Source organism: Amaranthus tricolor, chromosome 4 (assembly GCF_026212465.1).
Source record: "Amaranthus tricolor cultivar Red isolate AtriRed21 chromosome 4, ASM2621246v1, whole genome shotgun sequence".
Classification (NCBI taxonomy): domain Eukaryota; kingdom Viridiplantae; phylum Streptophyta; class Magnoliopsida; order Caryophyllales; family Amaranthaceae; genus Amaranthus; species Amaranthus tricolor.
The window spans coordinates 11,696,139-11,709,378 of record NC_080050.1 but is presented as its reverse complement, the minus strand read 5'-3'; positions in this window follow the sequence as shown (position 1 = coordinate 11,709,378).

Genomic DNA, 13,240 nt, shown 5'->3' with positions numbered 1-13,240 from the left:
ACACTCTACACTCTCTACTCTCTACTACACCTCACACTCACACACACTCACCTCACACACACACACACACCCATACACTCTATCATCACACTCTCACTATCTCACTATCTATCATACACACTCAATACTCTCACACTTCACACACTCACTCACACTCACCCACACATACACACACACACACACACATACAGACACACACACACACCACTATCACACTCTCTACACACTACACTCACACACTCACTCACAACCACACACACTACTACTCACTATCACTACTACTACTCTCTCTCACTCTCACACACTCTCTCACTATACACTATATCTCACTCTATATCTACTACTCCTACACACTCTACTACACATCACAGATAGAGATACTATAGAGTGTGAGTGTGAGTGTGTGTGTTGTGTGAGTGTGTGTGTGTGAGTGTGTGTGTATATATATTTATATCACTAAAAATCACTCACTCAAATACTATATATACTATATACTCACTATATATATCTATACTATATATATATATATATATATATATATATATATATGGTATATATGAAGACTCAACTCTCTTATGTAATGATAATTCAAAACACATCTTGATTAAACAAATAAACTTGGTAATTACATTTAGTTGTTTAAGTAAGTCTAAAATCATTTTTGATATACATTTGATAAGTGATATATATTTAAGTTCGAAGACGTTGGAATATGCTTAAAGAACTTAAGTTTATTTTTAAAGTTGATTTTATAAGTCTTGAAATACGTTTCAAAGTCTTGAAGATATTTACATTTATAATCTGGATAATTTCATAATTATATTTGAAATATTTTGATAGGTCAATGTTCCTTGAAATTATATTTGAAATATTTTAATAGGTCAAGGTTCATTAAAATTAACTTTGATATTATTTGAAATTAAGTTTGAATATGTTATTACACGTTTTATCTTAAAGGGTTTATATTTGAACTTGAATTTAAATATGTGCTTAAATTAATTTGATGATTAAATATAGTATAAGGTACACTTGTTTTGCTAATTTTAGTACACGGCTATATTTGATATTGAATTAGTTGTTATGCAAAATATAGAGTTTTCTATTAATAAGATGATATTTGAATTAATACTAAAAATAGAAAATGACTATTTGAATTAATACTAAAAATAGGAATTAATTTGAATGATCAATTAAATGTTGATAAATCTGGTTTGTGTTTAGTTTTCAATATCTTGTATATGTACTAACGTGGCAGCATAGCATTGGATATTAAAGACAAATTACAACACACAATGACAAAATTATTTTAGCTGTCACTACACGTCAGTTTGAAGTTAAGCTAAAGATCTTGAGGACAGGCGCAGAATGACCAGGTCAACAGAAAACTACGGAAAGGAGCCTTCTGGTTTTTCAAAATGTGTTGAAACGTAACACTATATATATGAGGCTTCATTTCAGAATTAAGGATACACCTCTTCTTATCTCTTTCTCTCTTGACTTAAGATTTAGAAATTCTCTAAGTGTTTAAAGAATTGTAATTCTTAGTTCATCTAACTCTTACATTTGTAATAGGATTAAGAGTTTAAAAAGAGTTAGATTAAGTTTAATACGCCTAACCAAGAATACTTATCAAAGTGCTCAACTTGTGAATCTCTATTGTGAGATTTGGGATTTTGCTTTTATTAAAGGGACTTGTAATACGGTTCTTCAAGGGGAAGAACGTGGTGTGAGGAGATAGTGAGATCTTCTTGTTTGTATTAAAGTCGGATTAATAAAAGGCGTTGAAATCCTATGGGTTGAAAAAGAACCCATAGGCGGGGAGTAGGTTGGTTAAAACCGAACCTCGTTAACATATCGTGTGTTATACTTTAAAGTTTATTTTTCCGCACATACGTTATTGTTTACGAATTGACTCAAAACAGTTCAAGAAAACATTTTTGACAGACTCCTCAAACTCTTGAGACAAGCTGACAGACAAAATTTTAAATATTCCAAACTCTCTATTCACCCCCCCTCCCCTCTAGAGAATATTCAACCTTCTATTAACCTTCAATTGGTATCAGAGCTGAGTTTCACATAAAAAGAGTAATATCTTGTGATGGATCCAATAGGAGAAGGGTTGTTTGCTCAAGGACGTTCGTGCTCAAGACCACCTTTGTTTTGCGGTACAAATTTTTCACATTGGAAAAATTTGATGAAAATGTTCGTGATTGATCAAGATATGGAACTTTGGGAAATCATAACTAAAGGACCTAAGATACCCATGAAAAAGGACGCTCAAGGAAATGATGTACTAAAGTCCGAGTCCGAATATTCACGAACTGATTTGGAATGGGTTTCCAAAAACAATAGGGCAATGAATCAATTATGTTGTGCTTTAAATGGTACTGAGTTTAATCGAGTCTCTTCATGTACAAGTGGTAAAGAAATATGGGACAAGTTGGTTGTGACATACGAAGGAACAAGTCAAGTAAAGGAAACAAAGATCGACATCCTTATGCATCAATACGAAATGTTTAAGATGAAAAAGGATGAGAATATAAATGAAATGTTTACTCGTTTTACATTGATTACTAACAGTTTGAATTCTCTTGGAAAAACCTTTACTAATGCAGAAAAAGTCCAGAAGGTCTTGAGGTGTCTTCCAAGATCCAAATGGGGTCTAAAAGTCACCGCCATTGAGGAAGCTCAAGACTTGAGAATTCTATCACTTGACGATCTCCTTGGAAAACTCACAACTCATGAACTTACCCTACATGATGATGGAGAAAATGATGTAATACCTTCCATGAAAAATCTTGCTTTAAAAGCTAAGAAACGTCATGAATCTTCAAGTGATGATGAAGAAAGCGACGATGAAGAAGATCCATTTGCATTAATTACAAAAGGTCTTGAAGGAATTATGAAGATGCGAAAAATATTTAAGAAATTTAAATCCAGAAATAAAGGTAAGTCTTCTAACTCTAATTCAAACTTTAAGACTAACTTGTTTTGAGTATGGATCTACAGAACATATTGTAAAGGACTGTCCTTAGAAGAAAAGGGAATCCTACAAAAAGAACAAGAAGAAACAAGCGATGGTTGCAACTTGGAGTGATTCCGAAGGATCATCAGAATCTGAAAGTGAAGACGGACAAGCTCATGTATGTCTTATGGCTAATAATGATAATAATGATGATTTGGATCAAAATCATAAAGAGGTACGTGACTATCTTAGCACATGCTCAAAAGATGAATTAGTTACATCTCTCGTCAATATGTTTCAAATTGAAAAGATATTAAAAGATGAGAAAGATATCTTAGTGGATAGAGTACGTCATTATGCTGAAGGTTGTGAAGAAATCATAAATAAAAATGATTCACTAAAGGCTGAAAAAATTAAACTTGAAAAGACTGTCAAGGTCTTGAAAGAACAGAATATCAGCTAGACTAAACAGCTTATCGACCTTAAGAACGAGAACAATGATCTTGAAGCTAGGATCAAAACCTTGATAAATGAGTCTGAGAAAAATCTACAAGCATTAACCAAGTTAAATGAATCTGAATCCAAATTCACTAAAATGCTTACACGTCAAAAACCATCTAGTGATAAACGTGGTATTGGTTATAATAATGTTACACATAACTATAAGAGTAAAACCACATTTGTGAAAAGTGCATATAAATATAAACGTACACCTACTTGCACCTTTTGTTGCAAAGAAGGACATATTAGACTTGCATGTCCATACAGACGTAAGGAAAATCATATTATTAAGAATTCCTTTCCTCTTGAGTTGCGTGGACAGATACAGCAAATATGGGTTCCTAAAGGGACAAGACTACCCAACATGGTCTATCCCGAATATGGTTCCAAATTTGTCACATGGATAGCCAAGTAAGGTTGAGAAAGGTTATTTTTTTTGTTTTGTAGGATAAACAAAAGTGGATTCTAGATAGTGGATGCTCGAGGCGTATGAGTGGTAAAATCTCTTTATTTTCTGAAATTAAGGAAAGATGCAATGGCTCAATCACCTTAGGAGATAAAGGTAAATGCAAAATTTTAGGCGTTGGTAAAATTGGTAAGAATCCATCTAAAACTATTGACAATGTTTATTTAGTTAAAGGTCTAAAATTTAATTTGCTAAGTGTGTCTCAACTATGTGATAAAGGTAATGAAGTAATATTTGATAAAGAAAAATGTGTTGTCAAAAATCCTAATACCGGAGATACTTTCATTACTGCCCTTAGAAATGATAATGTTTATGCCTTGCATACTAACGAAATTGCAGCTCAGAATTTCAAGTGCTTGAAAGCTATTACGGATAATCCAAAACTATGGCATAGACGTCTTGGTCACATCAATACTCACACCATGCAAAAGTTGGTAAGTAAAGATCTAGTTAAGGGACTTCCAGCTCTTGACTATAAACAAAGTCCTATTTGTGACGCATGCATTAAAGTTAAACAAGTAAGAAATTCTTTCAAACCAAAGAAAATGGTAGGTACATCAAGACCATGTAAACTCTTACATATTGATTTATATGGACCAATGCGTGTACGGAGCATAAGAGGTAAATCTTACATCTTAGTTACAGTTGATGATTATTCTAGATTTACATGGGTTGATTTTTGAAGGATAAAAGTGAAGCCTTGAAACCGTTCTCAAAACGTTGTAAAGAGATGCAAACTCAACTGAACCTTCCAATAGTCTCAATTAGAAGTGACCATGGGAGAGAGTTTGATCAACTAGGCTTTGACTCCTTTTGAGAAAAATATGGAATAACCCATAACTTTTCAGCTCCTAGGACACCCCAACAGAACGGTGTAGTTGAAAGGAAAAATCGAACCTTAGAAGAAATGGCTAGGACAATGCTTATTGAAAATGGATTAGCTAAACACTATTGGGCTGAGGCTGTTAAAACAGCTAATTATGTTTTAAATAGATGTCTGATAAGACCCATACTTAAGAAAACTCCCTATGAGTTATTCAAAGGAAGAAAACCGAATATAGCATACCTTAGACCATTTGGTTGCAAATTTTTATTCATAATAATGGTAAAGATAATTTAGGTAAATTTGATGCTAGAAGTGATGAAGGTATAGTTCTTGGATATTCACTAAATAGTAAAGCTTATCGAGTGCTGAACAAGCGTTCAAATTTAGTTGAAGAAAGTATACATGTTGTTTTTGATGAATCCGACAGTGGAACATTAAATAAAGGATTTAAAGAGTTAAACCTTAATAAACATTTTGATGATTTGAGTGATGACGAACTGGATGTTAATGTTACTAGTGCAGTTAAAAGGAATAACATGCAGGATACCATACAAACTATTGATGATGAAGGAAAACAGGTTGTTAACATTGAAGATTCACAGTCTGATCTTGAGACCCAACCTCAAGAACTTGAGATAGTTCCTGAACATACTACTTTAGATACACCAATTAGAAATACCTCAAATGCAGTAAGCACAAGTTCTTTGAATGAAAACACACCATCCATACTACGAAGAAGAATTAGAAAGTCATATCAACATCCTCCGGAAAACATTATAAGTGATCCAAACAAAGGTATGCAAACTCGATCCTCTCTTAAGAATCTATGTGCATTTTCTGCTTTTGTTTCTCTTGTGGAACCAAAGAATGTTAAAGAAGCATTACAAGAACCAGAGTGGATCATTGCGATGGAAAATGAATTAAATGAATTCGAAAGGAACAAAGTTTGGGATCTAGTTGAAAGACCTCCAGATCGTACTATCATTGGAACTAGATGGGTCTTTCGTAACAAACTCAATGATGATGGAGACATTGTAAGGAATAAAGCAAGGCTGGTAGCTCAAGGCTATAATCAAGAAGAAGGTATAGATTATGATGAAACTTTCGCACCAGTTGCAAGGTTAGAATCTATTCGTATTATGCTTGCTTTTGCTTCATACATGAATATTAAACTATATCAAATGGATGTTAAATGTGCATTCTTAAATGGATACTTGCAAGAGGAAGTATATGTTAAACAACCACCCGGCTTTGAAAAATTCTGATCTACCTAATCATGTGTTCAAATTAAATAAAGCGCTATATGGCTTGAAACAAGCTCCAAGAGCTTGGTATGACAGATTTAGCTCACATCTACTTGAAAATGAATTTGAACGAGGTAAAATTGATAAAACACTTTTTATTAAAACTAAAGGAAAAGATATTCTAGTTGTTCAAGTATATGTTGATGATATATTGTTTGGAGCTACTAATGATTCTTCGTGCAAGGAATTTTCTGAGATTATGTGCAAGGAATTTGAAATGAGCATGATGGGAGACTTAACATTCTTTCTTGGACTACAAATAAAGCAAAAGAAAGATGGCATATTTATTTGTCAAAGTAAATATGTTAAAGATTTGTTAAAGAAGTACAATATGGATCAATGTAAAGAAGTTAATACGCCTATGAGTACAACACTAAGTCTAGACCAAGATATAAATGGTAAGAGTGTTGATCAAAAGACTTATAGAGGTATGATTGGTTCTTTATTGTATTTAACTGTTAGTTTTCCTGATATCATGTTTAGTGTTTGCTTATGTGCTCGTTTTCAAGCTAACCCAAAATAATCTCACTTAATAGCAGTTAAGAGAATCTTTAGATATTTATATGGGACTAAAGACTTTGGTCTATGGTAACCTAGTTGTGGAAATTTTAGTTTGATTGGTTTTTCAGATGCTGATTATGCTGGATACTAGGTTGATAGAAAAAGCACCTCAGGATCGTGTCAATTCTTAGGAAATTCATTAATCTCATGGTATTTTAAAAAGCAAAATTCAGTTGCTTTATCTACAGCTGAAGCTGAATACATAGCTGCAGGTGCATGTTGCTCTCAAATTTTATGGATTGCTCAACAACTTAGAGATCTTGGAATTGATTTCAAAGGCATACCAATAAAGTGTGATAATACAAGTGCAATTTGTATTACTAAGATTCCTGTACAACATTCACGTACAAAACACATTGAGGTACGTCACCATTTTATAAGGGATCATGTTGAAAAAGGTAATATTTCTTTATCCCTTATACCTACTGAAAATCAGTTAGCGGATATATTTACAAAACCTTTAAGTGTTGATCGTTTTGCTTATATACGTATGGAACTTGGCATGCTAAATGATGTTGCATGAATTAAGGGGGAGTAATGGCATATGAGTAAAAGGATTGAGACGTTAATCACTTAAATACTAAGTATGAATTAAGGGGGAGCATTACATATTATTTACTTGTTTTAATTGTGATTATATGTGTGTGTTTATGCATGAGTTGAGAATTGAAAATTTAATTTCAATTTCTTAAAAATTATTTGTTCTATAAAAATGGGATTTATAATTAAATACCTTTAATCAATAAAGGATATTTAATTATTTTAAAATAAAATTGTTTGTTTGAATTACTTATGGACGTCATTTATGCATTAAGATCTTGTTCATGATTTTGGTTAAAATCCAATTAATCTCATAATTGCATTTCCAAATCAAACACTTATTCACGTCGTTGAACAACCGGTCAAGCTACACACCTTTTGCATTCCCTGTATTGTCAAATCAACATTTATAGAAGTACAAATGCATTGTACTATACTCCTTAAATAGAGAGTGAAACGCATTTCATTCATTTACTCACTACTACACTTTCTGATTTGCTTTTCAAACCGTCTCTTTCACCTTCCTTTTCAAGCCCTCAAAATCTCTTTCAATGGCACCCAAAATAAAAATGAATAAATCTGGTTCTAAATCAGAGAAAGGTGAATCGTTTAAATCCAAAATGGCTGAACCAATTACCCCTATTGTTCACTCACCTTTGAACTCTTTAGAAGTTCCAAAGCAGTGGTTTGAGAATCACGCTGCATATGAGAGATGGGTTGATATTTTCAGACAGAGATCACTTTCTTTTGTTGATATTCTTGATTACAGTTTCTTCTTATATGAAGATCTTGAGATTATTTTTGTTTTTATTCAGTCTACTCCTGGTATGTTATATATATATATATATATATATATATATATGTGTGTGTGTGTGTGTGTGTGTGTGTGTGTACACACACACACACACACACACACACACACATATATATATATATATATATATATATATATATATATATATATATATATATATATATATATATATATATATATATATATATATATATATATATATATATATATATATATATATATATATATATATATATATATATATATATATATATATATATATATATATATATATATATATATATATATTTATATATATATATATATATATATATATATATATATATATATATATATATATATATTTATATTTATATATATATATACGTATGTATATATATATATATATATGTATGTATATATATATATATATATATATATATATATATATATATATATATATATATATATATATATATATATAAACGTACGAATACTTTAGAAATCTGTTTTTTTTATTTTGGGACAAAATAAATTAAACGACCAAACTACGGGTACTTTTATACACCTTTAAGCTAATTGTTTGGGTAAGTAATGCCACCTCAATCCATACTCACCTAACACTGCACCCTTTTCCTCCTTCTTATACATGTGTATTCATTTCCATCACTCCTAAAGCTAAATTTCTGAATTTTCACCTTCTCCAAGTGTATAAGTAATCCCAAGTTCATAACTTTTCCTTCTCCAAGTGAATAAACAAAGCAAAAATACTGAATTTTATCTTGCCTAGGTGAGCAAGCAACTTAAAAATCTGAATTTCACCTTCTTTTTCTCATAATTTGAGATTTCCTCAAGAGATTAGTAGCATCTTCTTACTATAGAAAAACCCTTATCTCATAAAAAGCTTCTGGAAGTTCAATCTCAATCTCAACAACATTTATATGGAGTATGGAGCCTAGTTAAAGTTCACCTTGTATTGTTTAGATGTTGTTGTAATAGAACAACCCAAGCAGATAGCATCTTCATCATTATCTTCCATGTTTTTCATGTTAATTAAGTTCTAAACATCTCCATTTTTCATTTTAATTATGTGTATGTTAATTACGGTTAAAAGAACCTTCAATTGACATTGATGTGTTTAATTGTTAGGGCTGTTTGGTAGAATCTTCTTTTTGTAGAAGCTCTTTTGGTGGTTTAGAAAAAGTGAATCCCTAATTTTGGTGGATTACAAGTATTGTGATAAATTTTCTCATAAAGGTAACCCACAAACCTTGTTAAATTTACTTAAAAATTGAATGTTTCAAAGTAATTTGAAGTTTTTATATGTATAAAATGTATTGAGGAAATTCTGGGTTTTTCGTCAATCAAATGCGATACTTTGTTTTTCGGTGTAAAATAACTGAAATCAAGGTTCTGGATCGAGAAAATTTAAAATACGCGGCTTGCGAGTTTGGTCGCGACTCGCGAGTCCTTTTGTTAAAGTTTTTTTCTATTTCAGAAAAGATTCTAGAAGGAAGGATAGTTTGGTCGACGCTCGCGAGTAGCTGGCAGTTTTTTACCCTAATTTGAAAATGCGATATCTTCTTCGTTCGGACTCGGATTTAGGCAAAGTTACATTCCTTACTACCGTGCGGAAGTCTAGTTTATCATCCTTGGAATCACTCAAAATTATTAATTGGAATTTAATCTATAAGCCTTTGATTGAGCATGTGTCTTCAGAAAAGTGGATAAAAGAGTTCAATGTTGTTACTAAGCTTAGGTAGTAATTTCTTGGATGGATGTGTAAACATTAGTATTAACTTGTGATTGATCCTTAAACCTATAATAGGTGTGATTACTTTAGTTTAGTGATGGATTCTTGGATTTGGGTTTAATATAAGAAAGTGTTATCAGTTTTGCATTCGAAATTGACTCAAAAATCAGTTGTGTTATACATAAGTTATGATTTAGAGGTTAATTTTATAAGGGCTTTAGTTTAGGTACTTATATTGTTTCAGTGATGAAAGACTAATCTTGGAATTTTTCAAGTTCTGAAAATTTTTTGAGAATTCTTCTCATCATGTGTTTAGGGATATTATTCATTCTTCAATTGGGTTTTATTGATTGGTATTGTTGAGTTATGGGTTCTTATTTGTTTAGTTGATATTATTTAGGTTTACGTCAAATTAGGTATTTGAGATTTAAGATTGGTATAAAAATTGGTTAAACTCCATTGATGGTAACTCAAGCTCGAACATGTGTTGTTGATGATGAGTCGATTGATATTCTAACTAATTATTGATTGGTTTGTTTATGTAATAATATTATTAGTTTGGTGAAATAATTTTAACAAATTTTACCATGTTATGGAAATTATAGTTACTAAAATAAAGTATGTTAACATTGTATTTAAAGAGATTACAAAAGCATGTTTTACTTATTGTTTCGTATAAAGCATTCGACATTATAAATGTTTGTCGTTTTGGGAATTAGACAAAGGATACTATGTATCCGGTTTTGGTGTGAAAACCCTACAGCTTGATTGTAGGGCCCAGATCCTGTTTAGTTCTTTCAAGAGTCGTTTATGTGATGCGAGCACCCGTTTACCAGAATGTTAGATCAAGTCTACTTCTGGCTGGCGGTCCCTAAATATTCCCCATTTTAATATTAAATATTATTATGTTTGAATATTGTTTTTAAGTAACGTTTTTTATGCTTTGACAAATGTTTTGATTTTTGTGAAGAGTTACCTAAAGTGTTAGCTTTGAACTTGTGTAGTTCTTAGCCGTGTTCAGTTTATTGACATAAATACACTTTAGTATTTTCGTGTATTTTAATATAACTTATTTGAAAGAGGTTACAAAAATGAACAAATAACTTAAATTACAAATGATTTTCAATATTATATCGTTTATTGGATTACTCAATAATTATTATTTACTGCTTTTGATGAGGCTTACTCGTACGAGAGTAGATCCACTTTTCAGGGTAGCTTGGTTATAGAGGTGATGACTATAAGTATTTTGTACTATGTGCGCAGCAAGGATTTTCATTTTATCATTATTCCCTTTTGACTTTTGGTTATGTAAACGTTTTCTTAGTTTGATATTGTAAATTAAGACTTTAAAGTTCTAGATATATTTTGTAAATAGTTAAATTTAAGTTTGTAAAAAGTTTTCGTTAACTCTGATATTGGTTTGCTATGATCAACGGATCATAAGTTAGATTCAGTCCAAACATCTGTAAGTCTTCCGCTATGTATTATAATTTTGTTTCTGCCGGCTTCGACTGTTTCAAATATTCTGTATTTTTCTTCTTGTTGTTAGCTATATATGTCATCTAATATAAACATGTTTTCTAGCAAACATTTATTAGGGGGCGGATGTCACCAACACACCATGTGCCACTTTTCAAGTACATAAGATTAAGTGGTAAATAAATATGTTAACATGATATTATTGCAAGTAACGTTATCATTTTTTATTTCTTTTGAAAAAGTATTAGGAAAAATTACCCTGAATAATATGAACTTTCACTGATTTTCCAATAATAATACGAACTTTCAATTAACCATGAATGATACAAACTTTGATACATATTTCCCGTTGGCATACCTGACCGATTCTTTACCTGGAGAAACGGAAAAATCTCCATTTCTTCCTCATTTGCAGCGACATCTTAAGGGGTATTTAGACAGCTTTTTTTCCATTTGCTCATCTTCCTCATTTGCTGACTCTCCTGTTCCATTTTAATTACTTCTTCCAACATCTAAATTTTTTTTCCATTTACATTTTAATCTAATTTGATCTTTAACATGTATTCTCCTTCGTCATCATCTCAATCTAGAACATCAATTGCAAAAGGAATTCCTTTATGTAAACATGGTGTTCATGCTAAATTACAAGTAGTCAAAAAAGGAACAAGGGTTGGTGAGAGGTTTTATGGATGTGCATTTTGGCGAGTAAGTTTATTTTTTTCAATAACTTTATTTTGTTTTATGTTATTTTTGAATTTCTTTATCAATTAGGGTTTCATAATTTGGTTTGAAATGTAGGCACAAGATTGCAAATTTTTTAAGTGGGAAAAAGATGTAGAGTATACTAGTGAAATTTCTTCTTGTTTGGAAGAAGAGAAAGCTATGTTGATTGACAAAATAAGGAAATTGAAGGCTAAGAATGCGAAGTTGAAAGAAAGTGAAGCTATGTTGAAATTGAAAGTTGTTGAATATGTAAACGTACAAAAAGCATTAACTTTTGTACTTGTTGCATCATGGGTTTTATTTGTATTGTTCTTATTTATGTTAAGCTAAGTTTAAGAATTTGATCATGTAATGGAATTTTATGTGTTGAAAATCCAATGTAATGAAAAAGTGTAACAAAGTTTCTTCGATTCAAGAATTATAGCGTCAATCCATACATCTTATAGCAATATTTTCAATAATTACCTTTACATACATAAGCATTCCTTACACACAAAAGAGCTAAAATGTTTTCGAAAATGTAAAATTTGAACAATGTTCTAATCAATAGATTATACCATAATCGTAACTTTATACGTACAAAAAAGTTATGTTTTCCAAAAGAGCAGCAAAATGACACTTATTATTACAACATCAATTCTTTGTTGTCGATGCTTGGGTTGATATTATTTCAGAAGGGTTCTTCTTAGGCTTTCCCCTTTTAGCAGTACTGACACCACTCCTTCCGCTTGCACTACCAGTCCTACCCCCTCTACTCCCCTCCCCTGCTCTAATTGTCCTGTTGCCTTTACCTAAAGAACTCGGTTGTGCAGACACGTTGTGATGGGATAACTCTGGTGTGTTCGTTGCGACATCAACAATCTTTTTCGGTCTTCCTCTACTTCTTTTTAATGGAGGTGGTTGCTCAACCGCTTTACCCTTTTCCGGACATTTCCTTTTGTTATGTCCAACCGTATTGCAAATGCCACATGTCATTTGAACCCCGTGTCTTGAGAGCTTTCCTGGTTTTTTAGGATCTTCATGCGGATCTTTAATTCTGTTTTTTCGTGGTCTACCAGGACTAATCTTAATTGGAGGAGGATCAATCGGTTTGGCAATTTTAGGCCAATGCCTCTCGCCAATACAAGGATTGATGTTTCCTTCATAGGCTCTCAAATAAGCCTCTCTAGTGTAGCACTGATCAACGAATGACTCAACCTCCTTGTGCAAGTAAAAAATAGATGCAGCTGCATGACAACATGGAATCCCTCTTAAATCCCATTTCTTGCAATTACAAGTTCTATTTTCAATATCAACCTCTAAAACATCCATACAATAGGCTACTTG